The 26,164-nt window shown below is 34.2% G+C and overlaps 1 pseudogene; it reads left to right on the top strand.

Annotated features, from left to right (window-relative positions):
- The first annotated feature begins 2,245 nt into the window (after positions 1-2,245).
- LOC143665321 (enolase-phosphatase E1 pseudogene) lies at positions 2,246-2,999 on the top strand (annotated as a pseudogene).
- Positions 3,000-26,164: the final 23,165 nt, after the last annotated feature.

Below are 26,164 nucleotides of genomic sequence, written 5' to 3'. Positions count from 1 at the left end.
GGGGGGCTATTTCTAGATGAGGCTGATTTGCTTTGTTTTGTACTCTGAGATGAGATAAATAAATTGTATGTTTATGATTTAGGTGGTGTTTCCTCCCTTCTGTAACTGAGTGAAATCAAAATTTCTGTTGTCCTAGAATCATCACTGGACCTTAAAACTACTGCAGACTTCAGAGAAGTTACAGTATGATTTTAAAATGTCTGCAGAATAGTCAAGAATGGAAGAACCTATCAACATGGCCAAGTTCACCTCAACTTACTTGATTTAATAAAGAGAACATGAAAGAGCTTGGATTTCTTAAAGAGTGAGTTAGCAGAATGTTTGAGGAACCTTAGCTGTTGCACAGAACATTCATTTGCCTTTCTATTTTGTGGGGATAAGGACTATTGAATCTTGTTTAGGAAATGTTCTGTTAATTTTACTTTGAAATAGCTAAATTATTCAATTCTAGAGAATTCTTAACTTTCCAGCACCCAAGACTGGGGATTGATGGGGACTTATGAAGCAGGGTGATAAAAAAAAGTACTGACTAACCCCCTTGAAGGTTTGACCCCTGAACCAGCTTGGCAGTTATTTTTCTGAGTAATGAGATGGGTAGTCAAAAGGAGTGGGGTATGTGCCACATACAGGACCAAAGGAAAAATAATTTTTCTTTTGAGGTTTATTTTTCCAGGCTTCTGGGTTAATTTTGATCATTCAAAAATTGACATATTCACTTGAGGTCTCTGAGCACTTTTAACAGTCACTAGCAAAACTTTATGTTATTTTGTGGAAACATGGGGGAAAAGACATAAAAATTGATTATGAGAATGAGAAAGATGGGTGATATAATCAATGTGGTAACATAAGATATCCCCTGAAAGAAATTCTCTAGAGATTTAGTTACTAAAAGGGAAAATTTCACTTGCTTAAAACTCTGGAGGATTGTAGAGGTTGGAAAAGGACTCCACAAATGCTGAATTGAAGAAAGAGAAGAATATCAGGTAGGAAACTTTCAGCCCTGACCAGCTTATCCTCTTCCTTCCCCCATACTTGCCTGGCCAGCTTGGGAGTTCTTAGAGGCAGCAGTTTAGGTCCTTCCCCCTGGAGACACAGATTATAGATGAAGTCAAAGCACTGAGTTAGAACCACATACATATCCAAACACAAGTCCGAAGTACACAGAGACTCAGGATAGAATACAAGTGCTGAGTAGTGATACATACAAAAGAGGGGAAAAAAAGAGAAAAACTGTGGCAGAACTGCTGCAGTTAAGCACTGCATTCACTGAATTCAGTTACTATCCACTAGATTCACTAATCTGGCCCCCTGGGCTAGGATACCCTACTGGTGAAGAAACCAGAGTCAGAAAAGCCTTACAAATAATAATAATAATAATAAGGGGGGTAGGTAACAGAAATGCTGTAAGACTAGAGAGGCCCATCAATGAAAAGTGTAAGGAAAATGGGGCACTGAAAGAAAAAGGATTTAAATAAATAACAGGGCCTGGGGAGAAAGTTCTGCACAGAAACCAATGGAAGAGATAAAAATTTCTAGAGAAGGAATAGAGGAAAAGACACTTTCTCCTGGACTGAAACAAATACACAAAATGTACAATCTAAAAAATTGTACTGCATATCCAGGTAAAGAATCAGATGAAGAAGAACTGAGAAAATCTGATCAGTGAAACTCAGGTTATCCTGAAGGTCCAGAATAAGTTGGACCAAGCATCAAAGAAGAACCTTGACACAAAGCCAACCAATAAAGAGACCCTAGATAAAAGGAAGAAACTGGCCATTAGAATTAACTCATTAAGATAATGAGATGCCTAGGTATCAGCAAAAAATTATAAGCCATACTAAGAAATAGGAAGATATGGCTTAGAAAAGGGAAGAAATCATGAATTCGCAAGAGACACAGAATTTAGAACAACTAATCAAAGAAGTTCAAACAAATCTACTAACTCAATTCAAGGAGATGAAGGAAAATATGCATAAAAAGATAAAGAATATTAAGAAGACAATATGTGTCCTTACCCATGTAGTCTTGGCTTCCTGCCCTAAACAGCCCCTGAGTTTGGGGATTCTGTGCAGCTTCTTTCCTTCCTTCAGGGTGCCTGGAGATGAGCTCTTCTCCACAGGTAGTTGCCAGTCTGAGGTTCTTGCTGGGCTGTTGGAATCTCTAGTCAGTTCTGAGGACAGCTGTCACCACTACGCTCCACCTTCCTTTCCACTAGGCTGATTCCATAGTAGCACCTGGAAAGGAAATGTTCATGCCTTCAGTGCCCATTGAAGTCACTGCCCCTGTTAGATTTTGAAGGTACCAACCCCGATTGCTTTCATGAAGGGCATTTTATTTCCTTAAATCAAAGAAAATGTTCAAGATATGTAGGAAGAAGAGGTGTGCCCGCTGGACATCAGTCTTTTGAGGAAATAGGTTGAAGAGGATTTCCACCTGGATGAGGCTGCTCCAATCCCTGCAGTTTCTGGAAATGGGGTGGATAACCTGGCATAGATGATCCAAGCTCTGGTAGATAGTGCACGCTGGTAGACATCTCTGGACTGAAAGACCACGTTTTTGAAGCAGCTGCAGGGCCATCTGTGCAAGGCCTGGGAGCATGAAAGCAAAATTCTTTGAAGATATAGTTCCAGCAGTCAAGACATGGAGAAAGGCTGCAATGGAGGTGTATTTCTATTCTTCAGGGAGTATAAAGGCACAGAAACTATTATTTGGGCATTCTACAGAGGGAGATATTCTTGAGCTTATTGACAGCCACTTTGATTCAAAGATTAAGCAAAAAGTGGAGAGTGAGAGTTGAAGATTGCAAACAGCATAGGTGCTCAGCCAAGAATATCCTGCTTCAGACAGATGTTACTCTAGAGAGCAGTGCTGCTAAGGAAGCAGTTATGCATGTAGCTATAGTGGTGAGACCTGGAAATGCAGGAGTAATAGATGATGAAAAGACTTACTACAGCCTTATCACATTCTTCAATGTACTATACCTGCCTTCCTCATCTTAGAGAAGAGTTTCTCACTGTTTACACTGCTCCTCACATAGTTGTCCCTATTGTCTAGTTTTATTCTAATGTCAAAAGAAAGTTAAAAAGAATAAATATATACACACATATTATGTATGTTCAAATTATCTTCCACAGGGACATAAGTGAAAAAAAATTTTTTAAAAACCTCAATTCAGTGAAATGGAAGCTTTTTTAAAAATATAGAGAGAAATTGAAATCACAGCTCTAATCCTTATTAAGGGCAAAATGTAGAGAGAAAGAAGAATTTGCTAAAATACAAATTAAATATGTCAAGTTTACCAAGTCATGTAACAAAATGGAAAGCTAATTTTGAGAAGTTGTTCAGAAGTCTTTCTATTTTAAAAATTCAAAGAATTATCCCTAAAAATAATTCATTGCCCCATTTCATTGTTAGTTTAGTTGTCAGAAGATCACAACAGCTGTATTTCACAATGTTTGCCTCTCTGTGTTCACAAGACAAAGGTATTTGCTTCAGTTCCAAAAGACAGTAAAAGTGGGAAAGAAAATTCACTTCAATCTTGATCAATCAAAATCTGTTACTTAAGAAGAAACTTGATAATCATGGCACCCACAGCAAGCAATTGCCTTGCCAGTGAAAAATGTGCATTGATGTAATAGCTAAAAGAGAGATTAATCTAATTTGCCAGTGGTTATCATTAGAGATTTTATATTTGCCTTTCTAACTAAGCACAGTTTAAAGGTATATATTAATTGTCATTTACTGTTTTTGAAACAAATAATTGGTTTTACTGAAATCAGTCCAGGAAGTTCAGTAAGAACTCTAAGAGTAAGAGTTCAGTAAAATAATGTAATATTTTCCCCATAAAGGATAGGAGAAACGTAACAGTATTATTTATCCTTGTTCAATTCTAATATGATGTCATGTCAATTTCATGTTGTGATTTGTAAAAACATTTTCTTCGATTTCAAAAAAAAGAAGACAATGTGTGAGCATGAAGAAGATTTGAAAGTATAAAAAGTTATGTAAAAGAAATTATGGGTACAAAAGGCACAGTAGTAAAGATTAAAATACACTACAACTGTACAACCACAGATTTAATCAGGCAAAATAAAGAATCAGTGAACTAGAAGACAAGGCAAACAAAATCAGACAGTCAGAAGAAAGGAAAGAGAAAAGTATAGAAAAAGAGTAAGCAGTGTCTCAGGGACTTGAGTGAGAGTATGGAGTCCACAAACATACCCATCATGGGTGTCCCAAAAGGAAAATCAAAGGAAAAAAGGGAAGAAAGAAATATTTGAGAAATTGATGATTATTTCTCAACTCTTATGAAACACATAAATATAAATGTCCAAGAAGTGCAACATATTCCAAACATAATAAATCCTAATAGAACCACTCTGAGAAACAAAATAATCACAATGTCAAATGTCAAAGAAAAAGAGAGAATTCTGAAAGCAGCAAGAGAAAAGTGACTTATCACATAAAAGGATCCTCTATAAGATTCCTGATTTCTAAGCAGAAACCCTGGAGGTGAGAAGGCAGAGGTATAATATATTAAACTTACTAAAAGAGAAAAACTGCCAGCCCCAATTTTTTATATTATAAAATTATCCTTTATAGCTGAGGAAGAATTTAAAATAGTCATAGACTAACAGAAACTGAGTTTATTTAAAAAATGACCTGCCTTATAAGAATTACAAAGGAAATTCTGCATGTTGAAAGGAAAAAAATGAGAGAATGACTTGGATTAGTGTGAAGAAATTAAGATTCAGAGAAATGTATGCCATAGAAGCTAAGTTAGTGCCATGGTCAGGTTCATGTGCTAACTTGGACAAGTGGCGGTACCTGTTTGTCTGGTTGGGCAAGTGCTGGCCTGTCTGTTGTGATGAGGACATTTCATAGAATTAAATCATGATCACATTAGCTGCATTCACAGCTGATTCCATTTTTAATCAGCCAAGGGGAGTGTCTTCTGCAAAGAGTGATGTTTGATCTAGTCACTGGAAGCCTTTTAAGGAGGATTCAGAAGAGACAGGTTCTCTACTTGCTTCAGCCAGCAATCCCCTCCTGTGGCGTTCATCCAGACCCTCCATTGGTATCGTCGTCTGTAGAAGCCAAGAGTTTAAAGCAAGACCTACAGAATTTGTTGCAAGCTGCTGGCCTCGGGATGGCAGTGGTAAACTGTGGAGATTGTTATGTAGAGCAGTCTGGGAGGAAGAGAATGTTTACCCAAAACAGTTATGTTAAGTATGAAGAACACTGTGAGATAAGAATCTTGCTCCCTCAGGAAATGCCTGCATATCTATTGACATCCTGTGGTATATAACTAGGATCTGGTTGAGAATAAAGTTGTCTGAAGTCTGTCTGAAGTAAACTCAAGCTTCAGACCCCCTGAGCCCGTCTGTGTCTTTCTTTCTTTCTTCCTTTCTTTTTTTCTCATCATTCCTTAATATCCTTCGAGCTCCATTTCAATAGGAAGCAACATTTGGCACCCAATGTGGGGCTCAAAGAAGAAGACTCCAAATCAATATTAAGGAACCAAGGAAAAGTCTCATTAGAGGCACGTGTGTCCAGCCGATAGAAGAGGACTCGAGTCATATTGGTAAAGTAAGCATTTTCCTTGGATCATCAGGGTAACGGGTAATCATAATAGGTGGCTGGAGAAGTATGTGTGTGTGTTAAAGCTACTGGGGTGCCTGTTAAAACATCTGAATTAATAAGCTTATTTGAGCTCATTCAAAAACATTGTTGTTGGTTTCAGCCTTAAGGCCATAATGTTTTAAATCTTAAGTAATGGAAATTCGTTATGAAGGCTTTGCAGTGAATATAAGACGGGGAAAATATTTCTGTTTCTATTTGGTTATTGTGTTCAGTCAGGCAATGAACTACCTGGCTCATGCTTTGTCTTAAACTCTAAGTTGTGTTTCTTCTCAATCTCCCACTACCACTTCTTACCCTGTTTCGACAGTTGCTTGAGCCGAACTCAGCAATTGGTGCCCAAACAGGGACCTAACAAGGGAACTCTTAAAGCATAAAGTGAGGAGATGCTCCAGGGACATCCACTACAAATACTACAGGTGGGCCTTTTTGAGTTGAGCAGTGACCCTTATCTGTAGAGAGGTTTGAGGCTCTGACTCGGTTGATTTGGGAACAGTTTGGAGCAGGATGTTTAGAGGAGTCTTGTGGTTCTTGGAATTCTCCAATATTTATTGCAGGAGGGAGGTCAGGAAAATGGAGAATGTTGACTGATTTGATAAAAGTTGATACTGTGGTTCAGCCTATGGAGTCATTGCAGCCTGGCTTGCCCACACCAGTTGTAATTTCTAAGAACTGCTTTATTATGATAGATTTTAAAAATTGCTTCTTTGCCTTGCCTTTGGCAGAGCAGGATAAAGAAAGATTGGTTTCTGGGCTTGTTCTTGATGGGCTGCCTTTATATAGGGATTCATGTACACCTGAGTCAGAAAGTATTCAGTGAGAAAGGTGCCATACCAAATGGGGGTCAGTGCTCATTGATGGTTCTTGTGGCAAGTTGGTCCCCAAGGGGGTATGCAATTCAGGATTGTAGTTCTGACTCAAGGTATTATGTTAGGTTACCTTTGTTTAGTCTGAATGATTATTCTATGAGATTTATACCAATACTACAGGTAAAGTCTTGTGATGGAGAGTGGGAATGGTAGCCCCATCTTCTTTTGTTGGCTTAAATTCTCGACAGGCAGTGGTTTGGAAACTGGCCAGGAGTTTAGCTCCTATTCATATTTTAAAAAGAAATATATTTTAAGAACTTTAAAACTAAAAATTCTTGTTAAAAGCTATATATTGATAGTTAATGCATATTTGAAACATTAACTAAAGTATTTTAAGTATTTAACATTCTAACAAATTTAATTTTGATGGTAATTACATATGTGGTAAAATATTTGTTCAAAGTAATGATTTAAGTATGAAAAATATGAAAGATGTATTTTTATTAATAGGAAAACAGAATAGTTTTATCCTAAAATGAATAACTGTTACTAAGTGAGAAAAATATAGGACAAAGCCTAAACTAATACAATAAGTGCTGAGGGTTTGTAAAAATAGAAATTATGGTTAAAATAAAGGAAGATTTAATGAGTCTAAAATGACAATGTTTTCTTGGACTTTCAGCCTGTTCTAATGAAAAGATATAAAAAAATTCTAAATAATTAGTTAGAAAGCAAAGAGTCTGTGTTTTATCAAAATAACTTATGTTAACTTTTATCATGTTGTTATCTGTATAAAAAATACTGATTTTCTCCTGGGTTTATACTGGCAAAAAGTGCTTCTTTTCTTGCCCTAAACCAGGTGGCTTAATCTATTAATCTAAGTACTATTACTATAAATTAATCTATTACTGACTAAATAATATTCAAATCATTTAAATACCTAAATTCCTTTCAGCCAAAATACTTTAATGCTTTGTCCAGTGTTTATATAAACTATATATGTATAAACTAAATTTATCCCAAGATAACCATGGCTTATATTGGAAGCAGATCAGATTTGAGGGTTGAATGCAAGGAAAAAATATACTTGTGGAGTCTTTTTTGTTCACCTAATGTTGCCATTACATGCAATTGATATTGCTATCACATGACCTTAGTAAGAAATAGTTAAAATGTACACTCTAGCTGGGAGGACTGGCTATCCCCCCAGAAGGAGGTGTACTTTAATAAAGATATCTAGGTCCCAGGAAGCTCCTCTTGGTCCCTAGCCAGTTCCCAGAGGACCCAACTGGGCCCGGTCATGTAAGCAAATCAGAATTCGGCCACTATTGTGAAAAAATATCATAAAAACTGCATGAAATAAATTTAAAATTAGCAAAAATGCACAACCAATTATAAAGAATCCACATTCTTGCATTCCTTTTTAATCAATCCAATGAATTCAGTTTTAAAAATCTGGTCATTTACTATGGGTACACATCACTATTGACACTCTGCTTTCATTTTTGCTACCTGCCACTTTAGGGATTCCTAATTATATGTTACAAAACTTGTTTGATATTTTACAAGGAGATTTTAATTTATTAAGCAAAAGGCAGTTAACAGCTGCAGCTGAATGAGAGTTACAATTAATTGAACAATGCATTCAAAAAGGACAGCTTGTTCAAATAAATCTAAAAAAGCCTGTTGATTTTATTATTTTCTTTACCTTGTGATCTCCCACAGGCCTATTTTAACAAAACGGTGTTTTAAAATGGATTTTTTTTTACCAAACAATTGACAAAAATGTTTAAATACATATTTGCAAAAGATTATTTCTTTAATAGCCAAAAGTCGCCAAAAATATTATCAATTAAGAAGTCATGATCCTAATCACATGGTGTGTAATCTCACAAAGGAAGAAGTTCAAAGTCTATATATTTTCAATACCTTTTGGCAAATAGCATTAAGTGACTTTAAAGGACAAATAAATAATCATTTGCTATGTCAAAACTTTTACAATTTTTAAAAATGAACGCAATGGATTTTGCCTAAAATAGTTCCAGCTTCCCTGCTAGCTATTACTGTCTTTACCAATGATAATATTAATGGGAAAGCTGCATATGTCACCCCAGTGGAAAACAAGTTAGAAAATACCTTATACCTCAGCCCAGCTTACTGAATTAGCAGTTGTAATTCAAGTATTGCAAAGTTTTCCACAATCTCTTGATATTGTTTCTGATTTTAAATATGTTTACCAAACAGTTACTCACATTAAGACGGCTTCTTTGTTTAAAAGAAATGAATTGTCCTGAATGTTTTTACATTCACAAACATTAGTCAAAAGCTGAATTACTCCCCTTTTTATCATGCATATAAAGAGCTCAAACCAATCTTCCAGGTCCTTTATCATTACAAAATCAGCAAGCAGATACTCTTGTGGGGGCACTGCAAGATCCCACAACACTTCACAAATTAACCCATATCAATAGCAAAGGGCTGCGAAAGAAATTTCCATCTTTATCTAAACAGCAAGCTCAGGACATTGTTAGGACTTGTCCAACCTGTGGACCTTTAAATGCACGCCCCTTTGCATCAGGGGTTAATCCTCGAGGTCAAAAAGTAAATGAATTATGGCAAATGAATGTTACTCATATTTCACATTTTGGTAAAATGCAATATGTACATGTTATCATAGACACTTGTTCTCATTTCATCTGGGCTACTGTACAATCTGGAGAGCGTTTCTCCCATGTTCGATCACATTTACTTAATGCTTTTGCTGTTATGGGATGCCCTCAATCTATTAAAACGGACAATGGTCCTGCTTATACAGGAAAACAATTTCATAAATTTTGTACTACTTTTAATATTACTCATATCACAGGAATTCCACACAATCCCTCAGGGCAAGGAATTATTGAACGAGCAAACCGGACGCTAAAGTCTATGCTTTTAAAACAAAAAGGGGGAGATGATGATCAGGAGGATGATGTTATGAAAATAAGTACTCCTAAAGATCAATTAGCAAAGGCATTGTTTACTCTAAATTTTTTAAACATTTATAATAATTCATCACAGACTCCTGCAGAACAACATTTTAGTAATTTGGGAAAGAAAAATGATACAAGCCAAACAGAACTGCAGCTGCAGCCAATCTATTGGAGAGATGTTAAAGATGATTTATGGAAACCAGGAATGGTAAAGGTGTGGGGTAGGGGATTTGCTCTTGTCATTGCAGATGACGGAACCTCGGTTTGGATTCCTTCGAAGAGAATAAAACCCAGACATGTCAACCCGGACAAAAATAACTAAATGGGTAATGTATACTATAGGACATACAATTTTGATTGCTGAAGGACAGGGACATATTTATACTTACTGGGATTATCTGTGGGCCCTAACATGGGCCAATTCAACTTTACCAAAATAATCTGAATACAAGTTTAAGATTCCTAGGTCCAATAAAAAGAAAACTGGTGTCAAATTTAATTCCATTTTTAGAAAGACCTATATGCGTAAATCTATGGATACAAAGGATACTTGCCTGTTAGATGGGAAAGAAAGTTGGAATGGATGGCAGTTATGTCATATGGATTGAGCAGTTATCATAATTAATGATTCCTATGGAATTGTAAGAGATGCAGCCCCTGTGGGGTCTCCCATCTCTGACTTGAAGATAACTGAGACTATATGGATAGGCAAGCTAAATCAGGGTTTAATTCATGGAGGATAATTTGTGCCAAATTCATGGGATGATAAATATAGCATTAGTGAAAGAAATTGACAGAAAATTTTCCTAGGACTGAGACCAATTTTTATAGCCAATTCTAGTAACTATAACTTCTTTTTAAATAGCAGCCATAAACACTATATACAAATATGTATTAGAGATCCATATATACTTGTTAAAGTTCATATGCATATAAGAAATCAAACTTCTAATTGTGAAAATTATTCTCTATTCACTTGTCCCCAAGCATTTATGTTGCAGGAAAATGAGACGATTATAGCAGCAAGGAGAAGAGGTATTTGGCTGCCAGTGCAGATGTCAAGATCTTTGCAATCCTCTCCAGAAACACATATACTTATCCATTTGGCAAAAGAATATCTAAAAAGGACTAATAGACTAATTGGATTCATTATTGCATCTGTCATTGGAATCACTGGAAGCATCACAGTGGCTGCAGTCGCTGGAACTGCATTGCAACAAACTATACAGATGCAGCATTTTTAGAAAAACACCAATGAACTGTGGCATAGACAATCTCATTGATGAGCAAACTAATAATGGACTAAAGGATATAGAAACGACATTGGTTCATATTGGAGATCAAATGCATAATTTAAATTTTTTACAAAGTTTAAAGTGTAAAAGGAATAAGAGCAGTTTTTGTATTACCCTCTTTTAACATATGGCTTGTTTGAAATAGAATGGGAAAAGGGAATAGGCATCTTTTAAGGCTTTCAGATAGTTTAAGTCCTGATATCTTAGAATTACAAAAAGGGGGTATTAGAATGTAAATTAGAATAATCTACATATAGCCTATGGAAGTAATGTTACACAATTACTTACCCAAGAGCTAAAAAATCTTAGGTTTGGGGCTGTTTATACTTCGCTTCCTCCTCAGCTGCGTTTAACAACAAAGAAAAAGGTGATTCTTGCAGAAACTCATTGGCTCCCTCCTGAATCAAAGTCAGAGAGCTTGACTGGCAGCCAATGACAGGTAAGACCCTTCAGAGCCTAAGGGCAACCTAAGACAGGCACGGTCACCTCTGCTTATAACAATGTGATTCTTGTGAATCAAAGTCAGAGAGCTTGACTGGCAGCCAATGACGGGTAAGACCCTTCAGAGCCTAAGGGCAACCTAAGACAGGCGCGGTCACCTCTGCTTATAGTCACCCTAAAAAGGTGATTCTTGTTTTCCTCGGCTTATAAAATAAAAAGGGGGAAATGTAGAAGCCAAGAGTTTAAAGCAAGACCTACAGAATTTGTTACAAGCTGCTGGCCTCGGGATGGCAGTGGTAAACTGTGGAGATTGTTATGTAGAGCAGTCTGGGAGGAAGAGAATGTTTACCCAAAACAGTTATGTTAAGTATGAAGAACACTGTGAGATAAGAATCTTGCTCCCTCAGGAAATGCCTGCATATCTATTGACATCCTGTGGTATATAACAAAGATCTGGTTGAGAATAAAGTTGTCTGAAGTCTGTCTGAAGTAAACTCAAGCTTCAGACCCCCTGAGCCCATCTGTGTCTTTCTTTCTTTCTTCCTTTCTTTTTTTCTCATCATTCCTTAATATCCTTCAAGCTCCGTTTCAATAGGAAGCAACAGTCATCTTCACAGCCTGCCCTGTGGATTTTGGACACTGTATTCCCACGGTTGTGTGAGACACTTTTATAAATTTTATATTTGTGAGTGTATCCTGTTGATTTCCTTTCTCTAGAGAACCCTAACTAATACAGTTGGTGTCTTTTCATATTAGTAAATTATATATATATATATATAGTGGTGATATAACCCCTGGGTAAACAGAAAGAAAGTAAAAATATACAGAATATATAAAAATTATATATATAAAAATATAAAGAAATGAGAAAGAAATCAGTCAGATATATCACAAGGTCATCTATACAGAAAAGGAGGTTTGCAATAAGGGAAAAGAGAGACAAAAAAATGGTATGAAATATGAAAACTAGAGGTCAAAATAACTGAAAGTCATTTGTAGGTCAATAAAATGAAGGTCAAAATAACTACCTTTACAGTAATAATAATAATATTAATGAATTAAACTCCCCATTCAAAAGACACAGACTTTCAGAATGGATAAGAAAGCCTTATCCAGCTGTATGTTATTCACAAAAGACTCATCTTAGATGGAGAGAAACAAATAAGTTGAAAGTGAAAGGTTGGAAAAAGATATTATATGCAATGAGCATCCAAAAATGAGCTGGGGTAGCTATACTAATGTTGTACAGAACAGAGTTTGTCAAAAGCTGTTATAAGAGACAGAGAAGGACACTATATATTGATAAAAGTATCAATCCATCAAGAAGATATAACAATCATAAATATGTATGCATCTGGCCAAGGTGCCCCAAAATACGTGAGGCAAACACTGGCCGATCTAAAGGGAGCAATGGACACCTTTGTAATAATGCTTGGAGATTTTAATACACCACTCTCTTCAATAGATAAATCATCTAAACTGAAGATCAATACTAAACAGAAGATTTAAATAATATGATAAATGAGCTAGACCTAATAGACATATAAATGCATCACACCCCAAAACAGCAGGTTATACATTCTTCTCATGTGCACATGTATCATTCTCTGGAGTAGACCATATGTTGGGTCCCAAAACAAGTCTCAATAAATTTAAAAGATTGAAATTATACAAAACATCTTCCCCAACCATGATGGAGTGAAGCTGGAAATCCATAAGAGGTGAAGTGGAAAATCCAGAAATATATGAAGGTTTAATTACACACTTTTAAACAATTGGTGGGTAAAAGAAGAAATTGCAAGGGAAGATCAGCAAATATCTTGAGGCCAATGAAAATGAGAAAACAACATATCAAAATTTATGGGATGCAGTGAAGGCAGTCTTAGGGGGAAATTTATAGACCTAAATGCTTACATTAATAAAGAAAGAGCTAAAATCAAAGATGTAACTGCATACATGGAGGAACTAGTAATAGAACAGCAAACTAATTCCAGAGCAAATAGGAGGAATGAAATAACAAAGATTAGAGAAGAAATATATGAAATTGAGGATTTAAAAATAGAATAAACAATAACTAAGGTTAGTTCTTTGAAAAGATCAATAAAATTGATAAATCTTTAACTAAACTGACCCCACAGAAACAAAAAGGATTATACGAGGTTTCTATGAACAACGGTATGGAAAAAAAATTAGGCAAACTCAATGAAATAGACAAATTCCTGGAAACACATGAAAAACCTACACTGACTCTAGAAGAAATAGAAGTAAAGAGTTGGAATCAGTCATCAAAAGACTCCCAACAATGACAAGCCAGATCAATTCACAGATAAATTCTACCAATCATTCCAAGAAGAATTAATACCAATCCTGCTCAAAATTGAGCAGGAGAGAAAGCTACTTAAATAATTCTGTGAGGCCAACATCACTTTCATACCAATTGCTGGTGGGAATGTAAAATGGTGTAGTCACTGTGAAAGGCAGTTTGGCATTTCCTCAGAAAGTTAAGTATAGAATTACCATATTATTCAGCAATCCTGCTACTAAGTATATAGCCAGAAGAATTGAAAATTGAGACTTAAACAGATATGTGCACACTGATGTTCATCGCAGCATTATTCACAATTGTCAAAAGATTGAAGCAACCCAAATGTGCATCAGCCAATGAAAAGATAAACAAGATGTGGTATATACATGCAATGGACTATTATTCAATCATAGAAGGAATGACATTCTGATGCATGATACAACATGCGTGAACCTTGAGGACAGTATTCTGAGTGAAATAAGCCAGGCAAAAAAGAACAAATATTGTATGATCTCATTGGTATGAACCTATTTATAACTAGGAGATTCATAAGAGTTAGAATCTAGATTATAGGTTACCAGAGGATACATGGGGTAGGGAACGGGAAGATGATGCTTAATCTCTATGGACTCTGCATTTATATTGTTTATAAAGGTTTGGAAATGGAGGGTGGTGATGTTAGCACAGTATTGTGAGTGTACCTAATAGCACTTAATTATAGAGGTGAATATGGTTAAATGAGGAAACTTTAGCTACTGTATGTTACTAGAATAAAAAGTATAAGATAAAATGTAGAACTGTAAAACATACTGAGCCCTATTATAAACAATGTGCTATAGTTAATAGTACAAGAGTGTTCATTCATGAATTATAGCAAATGAACAACTCTAATTAATATAAACTGTGAATGATAGTTAATAGTACTATTTTAATAATCTTTCATCAGATGTAGCAAAGTTAACTACTCTTAAAAAAAATTGTACAAAAAAAGTTCAATTACAAAAACGTGCTCTCATCAATTGTAAAAATGTTCCACACCAATGCAAGTGGTGGTAGTGGAGTGGGGTATGGTAATCCTGTATTTTATTCATGATTGTTCTTTAAACTCTCAACTGGAAGGAAGGGAGGGAGGGAGGGAGGGAGGGAGGGAGGAAGGAAGGAAGGAAGGAATTCCTAATACTTTAAGAATAAACTAGCGCTTTACATTTTTGAAAAGTTGTAAAATAAATCTTATTGTCAGATTTGTTTGCAGATGATAAGTCAACATGAGTGGAAGAAAACTGTTCCATTACCATATTGCTGAGTGTGTAATATTTGCTTCTATTGAACCCACAGACCGATTCTGAGCATGAATAGACTTTCATCACTTTGATGATCAAAATTTGTGCTAATTTACTTGCAATTAATTATTTTGCAATAATTTATTGGGTGACCTCAATTCAGACTTTCAACTTTGATTAAGTATGAGCTTTCTTTTTTAACTAAGTTTGGTTTCATATCTAGGGGAAATTTCTAGGCCTTTCTATAGTTCAGTTGTATTTTAAACCTCTCTTATATTAGAATAATGTAAACAGAATACAGTCAAAGTTCTTTTTAAATAGTTTTTAAAATTATTTAAAAATACCTTCATTAAAGCGATTAAAAATCTGAATTAATATTTATCCATTGTCGTAGTTATTCTTTAATACATCAAAGTATTGAACATTATGTGAAAAAGACTAGGAACTCATTGTTATAATCTTTCTGTTTTATGAATAAATTAGTAAGATAATTATTCAAATTAAGTTTCATGAATTAATATCAAAGGATTACTCTATTCCTAACAATAGGTCATTAAATTGCAGAGTAAGCTACAAAGACTTCACTTTTAAATAATTGATATCATCTACTGTATACTTAGATAAAACAGTTTATTCTATGAACATTTGTCCTTTGGAACCTACCAAAAATCAAGTGTATGAGTTTTTATCATATATGTTTGTGTACATAAGGAACTTTATTTTCCTTTTGAAATAATTTTAATATGCACACATCATATAAATTAACGTGAATAAGTGACCATTTGACATAGTTTACTAAAATAAAAATAAGTAAAAATAAAAATAATACAAAATAAATCTCAGCAGTACAGCAAATTATCACTCAGTTGGGACATAAAGATTAATCTGTGATTCTAACTGGCACACACTGTAGATTATTTTAAAACATACAATTTTCAATGCAACTATATATAAAAAATATTGTTAGATTTAAACCATAATAAATGTGTAACAATATCTATTAATAACTCCTTAAACTTTATATTTAATTCTCTTAGCACCATAGACAAGGGAATACATATCTGAAAAACTTTTACTTTTCATTCTTTTATTGAGAAGGGGACTAATTCCAATTTTTATATGTCTTGTGTAGTTTTAGGCTATGGATTTTATTGAATCTGATCCATAATAGTTATTGAATTATTAATTTTCTCTGAAGGTAAAAGAACATGTTTGTCAAGATAGACTGAACAAAAATAATAGAAGGTTATTTTTAAAAAATGGAGTGAAAGGAGGTTGAGACTAAGAAAGATCTGAAATATTTGGGAGAAAAAACATACTTCGGTATGTGAAAAACATAAACAAAATAAAAAAAAAATATGTACAGATAGGTTCAAATAGCATCTTCTTGGCAGATTAAGAGTTAATACTAGATCTATTCTTTAAAAAATTAACAATAGGTTGGTATGCCAAGTAAGCAAGCCTTTGCCTTAACTTCTTAGCTGTTATAACAATTCTTAGATGATAATACACCAGTTTGAGACTAAATTTTAAGAACAGCATCCAAAAAAGAATAGTCATAACAAAGAAAGACTTGAAAAATATACCCTACAAGAAAGTTAAAAGAACTAAATTTATTAATCTTGAAAACAAAGAAAGTAAACAAACTTAAATGGACTCAAATAGAATATGGGTTAACCAAAATACATAATTATTTTGGTCACAAAAGATACACTTGAGTAAAACTAGAAAAGAATCAACTATATCATTTGTAGACAATTTTGCTCAAAAAAATGTGTGCAAAAAATAGAGCTGTTCTCGTTTTTTCTATACTTGAATATGTTTATCTTAATTCTCTACTTATCTAGTGGCAGAACCTTAAATTTACTGATTTAAAATAATCAGTGAATTCTGACTTTTGTCAGTGAATTTAGAGATTTCCTATTTTTCCTCCTCGATTCTTTGTGTTTGATTTGAAGTTCTAAATGATTTTGATTTTGACATAGAAGGGACAGTTGTCAATTTCTTTCACTGCTGGCTTTGATTGACACTTCTGTGCAAAATTCTGTTTCCATGTAAGTAGCTAAAGCTCATGGTCATCCCAGACATGAGCTCTCTTAGATCTTCTGGTCATCTCTCAGTTCCTTCCATGTTCCTTTCATAGAAATCAACCCCCCTCTTTCTTTATTAGTGAAGTCCTGGGTTAACAGAACAATCATGCATCAAATGCAGGATTCCCGTATACCATGCTATTATTAGGTACCTTGCATTAGTGCCGAAACTTCGTTACAATTGAGGAAAGCACGTTTTTACAATTGTACGATTAACTATAGTACATGATTTAATCCACTGTGTAGTGCAGTTCCATGAACATTTAAAAAAATTTTATTCTCTTACCCTGTTTTCCTTTTAACCATATTCAGATACGTACTACAGTGCCGTTAATTACATTCACAATTTTGTGCTACCATTACCATCATCCATTTACCAAAACACTTCTATCATTACAAATACGAACTCTGTACATTTAATGCCTTAACCTCCCATTCTCCAACCTACCTTGCTCCCTGTACACTATATTCTAGATTCTGACTATGAGTGCACTTATTCTATTTATTTCATATCGATGCCATCATACAATATTTCTACTTTTGTGTTTGGCTTACTTCACTCAACATGATATCCTCAGTGTTCATCTGTGTTGTTGCATGTATTCAAACTGCATTCTTTTTTATGGCTAAATAATGTTCCATTGTATGTACATTCTACATTTTGTTTATCCATTCATCAGTTGATGCAGAATCAAATAAATTTGTGACAATCTCATAGTACATTCTACATTTTGTTTATCCATTCATCAGTTGATGCAGAATCACATAAATTTTTGACAATCTCTTATAACATTCTGGGTCATGAGGAACTTGAGAGGTGTCACTTTTTCCTTCTCACTGAGCCAGATCAGTATTTCTATTCTTCTATGGCTATACAGGAACTATGAGAAGAAGAGACTAGTGCCTGTAAAGTTTTACATGGAAGAGGGAGAAACTGTTTTTTTTTCCTGCAAATATATCCTAAAACTTAATTATAATCCTAACCTACCCCTCTTTCAAGGATTGGAATAGTGAATGTAGTGTTGCAGGGATCAAAATGCCTTTTCTCTGGGACAATCACTGTACTGGTTTGAAACTATTATGTACTCCAGAAAAGCCATGTTTTAATCTTCATCCAATCTTGTGCGGTAACCTATTGTTTAAGATGGAAACCTCTGATTAGATTGGTTTCATGGAGATTGACCCACTCAGTTGTGGGCATGATCTTCTGTAAGTTTACTTCCAAGAATATGTGACACACCCAATTGAGGGTGTGGCCTTTTGATTAGATGGAGATATAACTCTGACCATTCAAGGTGCGTTTTGACTAGTTTACTGGAGTCATTTAAAAGAGGGACATTTTGGAGAAAACACAGTTGCTTTAGAGGTGACAGGTACACATACATTTGAAGATGCTTGGAGTGCTGACAAACAGAGCAGACACCTAGACAAAGAAGTAGACACCTAGACACAGAGATGTAGAACTTAGCAGACCTTGTCTTCCCATCAGATGCTAAGCAAGCCAGAACCCAGAGTTGTGTTCCAGAGGAGCTAATAAAGGCTAGAGGATAGAGAGGAAACCGATGCATCAGAAGCTGGAAGCAGCAGAATTGGAAACAAGCAGCAGCAAATGCCAGCTATGTGCCTTCTCATGTGACAGACATCAACCTTCCTTGAGACAAAATATCCTTCTCTGGATGCCTTACTTTCAGCTTTTTTTGTGGCTTTAGAGCAACAAACTTGTAACTTAATAAATTCCCTTTTTGAATGCCATTTCATTTCTGATGTAAGCATTCCAACAGCATTTAACAAACCAAAACAGTCAGTATTACCTTGCTTTAAATAAATATTTTCTTCAATTATTACTCTTCATTTCTTCCTTTGCAATAAAATATGAATCATATATTTTTCCAAATATTTTATTTATTACGTGAAAATCATGCTTGAAATCCTTCAGATAGTTTCCTTTTTAAGGTTGTAGCCAGACTATGAAGAATCAAATGCAAAAAAATAAAAATATGTCAACAATAGATTAGCAAGGTGAATTCATTTAAGCAAAAAGTTTGTTATATCATGAATACGTTGTGACTTTCCCATAAACTCTTTAAAAATGCAATTTTTAAATTCATTTAATTTACCACTTTAATAGAATAAGGTGAATATAAAAGATTTCAGTCTCTATAGAGGCAGAAAAAGAAATGGGAAAAATTCAACATGCATTCATGATTTAAAAAAGAACTTAGCAAACATGGAATTTTCTCAGTCTAAGAAATGGTGTCTGTAAAAACTCTGCAGATAAGTTACTGAGTAATTGGTTTATCATTGTTTATTTCTTTCCCCCTAAATTAAGTACAACACAAGAATATAATTCTCATTTCAACTATCCAACATTGTACTAGAGGCTCTAGACTGTGCAGTGAAAATAATGGGAAAAAAGCACAAAATTAAAAAGGAAGACATTTATCTGTCCTCATAAGACATAGTTGTTTGACATAGAAAATTCAAATCAATTTTAGAGTCTGAGATTAAGATTCAAAACCATTTTATTTCTATATATTAGGAGCCAACTAGATAATGAAATTTTTAAAATTCTACTTACCTTGGTATCAAAATCATAAAATACTTAGGTAACTATATAAAAAATACAAAATTTTGCTGAGAGAAATTAAAGAATAATAATATGTCAAAGGAAGAATCAATACTTTTATATGTCACTTTCTCCAAATCGATCTACAGATTCAAATAAATTCTAACCAAAACTAAAACAGGCCATTCTATAAAAGTTGAAGAGATGATTCTAAAACTTGCATGGAAATAAAAATATTCTATAATAAAAAAATTATTGTAAAAGAATATTAAACAAATCTCATACTCCATGATTACAATACTTATTATAAAACTGCAAAAATCAATACAATGTAGTATAGCCATAGGGATGAATAAATAGACTGATGTAACTGAGAAAGAGTTCAACTATATATTTTTATATTCACAATCTGGGAATATAGAGTTCTATTAGAATTACATGGTCAAAAATTCAAACAGACAGAAACAACAAAAAGAAACCAACCAACCTATAAACATGCCAAAGACATCCCCTGAACTGAAAAGGATTTTGCTTCTAGTTCTGGTACTGTCATGAACTAACTACTGAATTTTAGGCAAGTTAAGATACTACTTTGGGCCCAAATATTTTTAATTTATAATGAGAAGTTTGCATAAAATACCATCAGTGTCTATTCAAATTTGCCCTTGAATTTTATTTTCCTTTATTAGGGAAGTTGTGGGTTTACAGAAGAATCGTGCATAAAAAACAGGATTCCCATAAACCACCCTATTATTAATACTTTTCTTTGGTGTGGAACATTTGTTACAATTGATGAATGCACATTTTGATAATTGTACTATTAACTGTAGTCCATGGTTTTTAACTTAGTGTTTGCTGTGTACTGCAGTTCCATGGAGTTTTTAAAAAAATTTATTCTGTTACCATTTATACAGCCTAACATTTCCCCTTTTAACCACATTCAGGTATATATATTTCAGCGCTGGTAATTATGTCCCATTTGGAGTGATAGAAATATTTTCTTAACCAAATTTGCCTTAGATTTTATCTTCTCATTGACAATTACTAAATTAATCATAATCATACCAAAAAGAACCATAAAGCCATTCTCCTAATTTTATGAGGATGATATACAATACATGCCATTGTTACAAATGTACAGTCAGCTCTCAATACCAGGAGAGCAAATCTGAGGAAGGTGGTAGACCAGGGGCTGGGTTAAGTTCATTAAAGATACCAACTTTTGTTGACTACCTTCTCTACTTTTTCTTAAACATTGTTTTCTCGAATATTTTCCTAAAACAATTTTAATGAACCACATACAAACCAAGATAATGCTTTAAAATAGATGAATGAAGGGACTGATTTTGGATAATGTGGTAAGACCATTTGCTCTGGGCCTCTAGTATAGACATTTATTTCCTTTGTCCTCTGGAGCCCGGCATTATGCCAACTGATTTGAAGAAGAAAATAAAGTATGCACAGAGTACAACAACTCTTCTAAAGGTCTTAAAATTTTCTATCAGTTTGAAAGCCCTATTTTCCTTTACTTCCATATTCAGGAACATTTTTGGCATTTCTAACTTAGAAAATAAAACTTATTGGGCATTACAATTTTGTCTATTAATTCAGCAGATTCTAGTAAAAGATTTCACTATGATTGAGATGGATTTCCTTTCAAAAAGGGCAATTTGAAACATAAGTAGATGTGACAGTTTTGGCAGCTCTTGCATAGAGTACTGGAAAAAAAAAACTAAGTAGAGAGGAACCTAAATTGTGCTGTAGAACTTATAACATAAATATAATGTTTATGCTTATCATTATCTAAAATCACATGCCCTATTTTCTTGGACAATCTGCCTCTGAAGATACTGAGAAATAGAACAGAGAGTCCCTGATGGACACAGCAGAGCCCATATAAAACCAAGAGAGAAATATTATGTTAAACCTATTAGGTTCCAAATATTAGGTCCTACTTATTTAACAAGCGATAAGATGAAGCAAAAATAATCAACTTAATCCTGATTTGGCTGTCTTAAATAATTCTGAAATGACTTCCATGCAATCTCCTTTCTACATTTTTCTTGTTCTAAACTTTTATAAACCATTATTACTACAATCCAGGACTGCCAAAATTTAGAAATTAAATATTCTTATATTCAGAGTACTTTGTGCAAAATAAGGGCTTCAGCATTTTGAAATATTGTATTTTATTTTTATGGACTTTAATCTTATTTGTTTTACTTACTTTAACATTGCAATACAGGATTTCCCCCTCAAAATGATGCTCAATGTGAGAGGATAATCAACATTAAATTTCAAAAACAGTTATTTAAATAATAATTAATTAGTAACTGTTAACTGAGCATCTATTAATGCTCATTTATAATTTCAGCTTTTTGCTGTAGCTAATGGATGATTCCGTTTCAGGAAGAGGGTAGGGGATAGAAGATGGGTCATGTTCATTCTTCAGCTCAAGCATTTAACTCATTAATTAAATGGTGCTACATTTTACAGAGAAATTATTCAAACTATATATATTTGAAATATAGTTAGTAATAACAATAAGCATGCACTTATTTGAGATAGAAATGCAGATAACCATAAAACAACAGAAGCATGCTTCAAAAAAGTTAAAATATATTTTTGGGAAGTTCATGTAACCATTTTTCTCTGAATTTCACTTAAAAAGTTCTAATATCTCTGTGTTTTTAACTCTCTGAACTACTTCTGTACAGGTTAACGTTTACCTGATGAACACCAGTACAATTTTATTTATTTTGTTTCATCCAAGGGACATGATTTTGAAAGTAAGAAGGAAGCAACATCTTGCTAAAATGAAACAATAATGCACACTCTGATGATGCAAAATTAAAGCTACTTGGCCTCAGACAAATAACAATTTAATCACAGAATTCATGAGATATCATACATGGTTTAATTCAAGCTTTTCAATATTTTCTGAAATTTAAGGAACTACATGTCGAGTGAAACATGTGCGTGTGTGTGTGTGTGTGTGTGTGTGTGTGTGTGTGTGTGTGTGTAAATATGGAGTTTAATTTCGCAATGCTCAATTGACTGATATTGCATATAGGATCATCTTCTTGGGAATTTCTGGCCGGCTGATTTGAGAGCTTTTGACCTATAAAACTTATTAAAAAGAAATTTGATCATATGGCCCAAGTGGCAGATTTAATTAATATTCTTATAATGATCATTGGCTTAGTCATATTTATAATTTAAGAAGTTTTACTGTCATCTTTTGTAAAAGTTTAGCACTATAACAGAGTTAGTAGGCCACCTAATGTTTTATTAGTAATCTTGATCAGGCTGCTGCCTTACTTTTCCTTTTTCAGTATTACATGAGATCTTTGAGATTTTCTGCAAGCTGAAAAGGCAAAGTCATTTTATAGGCAAAGTCACCGTGTAGGTAGCAATGAGAAAAAAATGTGTTATTTATTGTTGTACTTATGTCATACATCAGGTAAATTTAGCCATTATGAATAAGTGAAAGAATGCATACACGTAAATAGATATTTCATGAAAAACCTAAATACATAAATTTTGATACAATTCATCAAAAACATACTAAACACTAGACACTCAGTTGCTTACTACACTTACAGCAACCCTACAAGGTTAATGTTATCCCATCACTGTGAGAAAACTGAGATTAAAATAAATTTTCTTGGGCCACACAGTGAAGAAGGTGGGAAGGCCAAATTAAAGATACACACTTCTGGCCTCAAAGTCTTGCCCATTCCTTTGTGCCACGGTTGCCATCAGGCAATAAACGTCAGAAGCAACTGATTAACTGGTGTTTGTGCACTTTTATGTTTTATTGAGAACAATTTCTCCAAATCCAATATATGCTCATGGAAATTAGCAGCCAAATTTTGATTTTGCATAATTACATAAAGACAGTAATCCCACTGATCTTTTCCTTGGCAGCATAAAAACTGTGCATATCCATTCAGATACCCTAAAGTTCTTGTTTCTAGGCTCTTCATTTGGCTAGAAGTCACCAAATGGAAAATTTGAATTTTTTTCTGTTCAACTATACTATAAAAAACCAATCTCCAAAAAAATGACCTTGATAATGAATAAGTCAATTAATAAATGCAGTTCCCCTTTTCCTATTGTCCAATTTTTTCTACTCAGCTTCTTCCATATGAACTCTGCAAAGTAGGTCCGGATTTTTGTGATATGGGATTGAGAGCTATAGAAATAAGACCAAAGCATGATATATGCCATAGAGAAATGTGGTGAGAACACAACAAGAGCTAGAAATTTTTGAAATATAGGAGGTTTGAGGGTAGATCAAGTTGGGTGAGGTGAGGTTAAAGTGCCAAGATAGTTGCAAGGATACAGTGTAGAACGAAAATTTTCTGGACATTAAACAGTGAAAATCTTGAGACATCTGGGACGAGAAAGAGAATTTAAGATTTGGGAAAAATGGAATTTGGTAAATTCTATGGATTATATGCATGGCACCCTAGATCATGAGAGTTCAAGGGATTGTTTATTTTCTCCATGGCAATGTATCTTCCATTTTTGTATACATGGACTTGTCACTCGTCACTGAGAGGCTGGTATAGCAAGTTTATCTTGTGATACCTCTGTTGGGGAGTAGAGGATGCTTACTTCTCAGTCCCCAACTGAGAAAGAGAGATTACATCTGGTTAATCACTTATCACTACTGTCAATTATGTTACATATAAAATATGGAGGCAGGTTACCTCTCAGACATGGGAATAAGCAGTGAGCAGATTGACTTGTCTACCTTAGGCCAGCACTTTGGATGGAAGATAAGAGAATTTCTTGAATCACTGCTCAAACTTTTGAAACTGTTGAAGGAAAGTGACCTCGGCAGCAGAAGGTTGAAATATCTGGCAGATCATAACTGATAATTACTTTACATCATTTGGCACAGAAAATTAAAGTTTTTTCTTGACAATTTATTCTCTTTAGGAGATTCTAATATTTTATTTACTTACTGTTTATGAAATACTTACTAACTTATGGCCCAGCAAGAAGTGAGTCTCATCTCTCTATTTAAAAAAAAAATGACCTAAAACAATTTTTAATGGTTTATAATGCAGTAATAAATTGTTTGAGATACTCTGAAATGCTTTTGATCTTTAGATGATATCCTTATGCATTTGACACCATACCAAAACTGTTCCGTCTGGGTTTCTTGGATCATAGCGTTTACAATCAGCTGAAATACTTGAGAAAATGAGCAGGTGGGAAATAAGGTGGAGTGGATGCAGGGTGGAATGAAGCCAGAAGAGGGTGAACAATCTGAATTCATAAACACATGGCAGTTGTGACAGAAAGGGTCAGTAGGTATGCGGTTGATCTGCTCTTTGTGTCAATTTCTTTAAATGGATAGAGCAGAAGAATGCATATCTTCTCGTTAGCGCATTTGAAGTCAAAATCATTAATAACACGGAACTTGTTTCAGAATTACACCTTTATACAGTCCACTTAAGGCAGAGCAGCTTGGAGGGAAGCAACACTGTTTTAGGAATTACTCTCATAGTTAGATATGCAGCTATGGCTATAGACATCCCATTTGTTTTTGTCTCAGCCAGATTGGTCTACTCATTCAGTGTCATAGAAGTGATGACTGAAGCTTAATATTCAGCTGTATTCAGAGGAGACATAGAAATAGAATTTGAGCCACTAAGTGAAATGGGAATAGCATTTTAGCCCAATTCTCAAAGCCGATAATAGTAAAATATAATACAATCTGCCATAAGCCACATAGGAAAATACAAGGTATATGAAAATCACTGACAATAAATCCCCAACAAACAGAACCATGTTTTAGTATATACTAAAAGGGCATAAACGTTCTGGTTCACTGGATGTCCTGAATTCAGCAAATTAATTGGGGCAAACTACTTAGGAAATAAAAAAACACTGTTTGCTGAAAATTATTTTATTTCCTTTTCTTTCCGCTTCAGTGGTACACACTGATAAAAGTTCCAAAACAAGGTGGTTAATTACTGGGGCTGTTCTACTCTGAAATCACATTTAAACTGCAGTTACTCTAAAAGCAAGATGGATAGTTGCTTTAGTTAGCCAATTCTAAACTTGTACCAACATGAACGTTTTATGAGTATTAAATTGATTGTGACTTCACTGTTTCCTCTAATTATTTTGTTTATTTGGAAAAAGAGGTAATACTAAAAAAACTGAATGTCTAACATTTTGGCTGAACAGACAAATTGCTACTCTATCATTTTGTAGACTAAAACAATTTTACAAAGGTACTTTGAGTCTAAATATCTTTGTTGTACCTCTCAGATTTCAATGCCATTCTTAAAAGTAATGTTTCTCTTCTTAAAAAAAGCATGGAAGAAAATATGTTTTATGAGGTGAGTTTTCAGGATGTTTCCCACACTCTGTGACAGACTACACAGCACTCATGTGATAATACATCACAGTTGCATGGGAGAATTTCTTTTTATTTGATTTGAGGCATAATAAAATATTTCAAAAAATACAAAGAATAGTTTCTTTACGACATGCCAACATGCTAACATATAGTGAAAAAATTTGGTAACTTCCATCTCTCTCCCTCCTTCCCTACCACTTTCCCTTTCATCCACTCTCTCCAACTTTCTTCTCTCTCTGCCCCTCACAAAAACTTAAGAAAAATTTCAAATGGCGCAAAATAACACCTCCACATCATTGAGAAGATGTCTTAGCACAATTGAGGCGGTTCAGTGAATGAGCTAATGAATAACTTTTGAGGGCCACTTAAGCAGAACTAACT

Source organism: Tamandua tetradactyla, chromosome 21 (assembly GCF_023851605.1).
Source record: "Tamandua tetradactyla isolate mTamTet1 chromosome 21, mTamTet1.pri, whole genome shotgun sequence".
Taxonomy (NCBI): domain Eukaryota; kingdom Metazoa; phylum Chordata; class Mammalia; order Pilosa; family Myrmecophagidae; genus Tamandua; species Tamandua tetradactyla.
Note: the sequence above shows the minus strand (reverse complement) of the source record. Positions and strands in the feature narration are given on the sequence as shown.